The sequence below is a fragment of the Rhinolophus sinicus genome, chromosome 2 (genome assembly GCF_057876585.1).
Source record: "Rhinolophus sinicus isolate RSI-liver-muscle chromosome 2, RSI-T2T, whole genome shotgun sequence".
Taxonomy (NCBI): domain Eukaryota; kingdom Metazoa; phylum Chordata; class Mammalia; order Chiroptera; family Rhinolophidae; genus Rhinolophus; species Rhinolophus sinicus.
Genome location: NC_142502.1, coordinates 91,673,364 through 91,674,136, shown reverse-complemented (window position 1 = coordinate 91,674,136; position 773 = coordinate 91,673,364).

Here is a 773-nt window from a genome sequence, read left to right as displayed (position 1 = left end):
AAGGGATGGGGGTAGGAAATAATGAAGTTGCTTTCTGCTCAGGAAACTTGGAAGCCAAATCTTCTTGTGGATGAACCTCATGAGTTACAAACAAGATTAAACACTTTTCTAAATGGACCCCTGAAAGGTATCTTGAAAATCTAGCTCTTAACTTCATTTAGTGACATTTCTATGTTCCTTTGTATTTAAAGCTCTAGTAACCAGCCCTATTTTTGCTCTTAGAAAATCTCTAAACCTTACTGAACATATAATTGATAGAGATTTTTTTCCTGGGCAATTTGAATAATTAAAAAACAACAACTATGCACTGGCAAATTTAAAGATATTTTATATATGTACAATATATTTAAAATATTGATGGAGTGATGTATCATCTATCTATCTATCCATCTATCCATCTATTTGTCATACATTTCATACAATATCTTCTCTTAGTTCAGACCTTTACAAAAACTGGTAACAATCAATAAAATGGGTGGGATTTGGCCTTTACCTTCATAGTCACCCAAGGGAGGGTAGCGTGATGAAGAAACAGGATAATGCTGGCTTGGATATTCTGTACAATGAATAACTGAATACTGACATCTTTGGACCATTGAAGAAAAATGTTAACATGTTCACCAGTTATTAATTAGAGCATCAAGCATGACTCTGGGAACTTGATTTTCATTTTACCACAGGGAACACTGTGGTGAGATGGTTCACACTGGCCTACTCAGCTTTGTTGAGATCTCACCAATTTGCTTTTCAGACTCGTGGTCGCTTGAGGACAC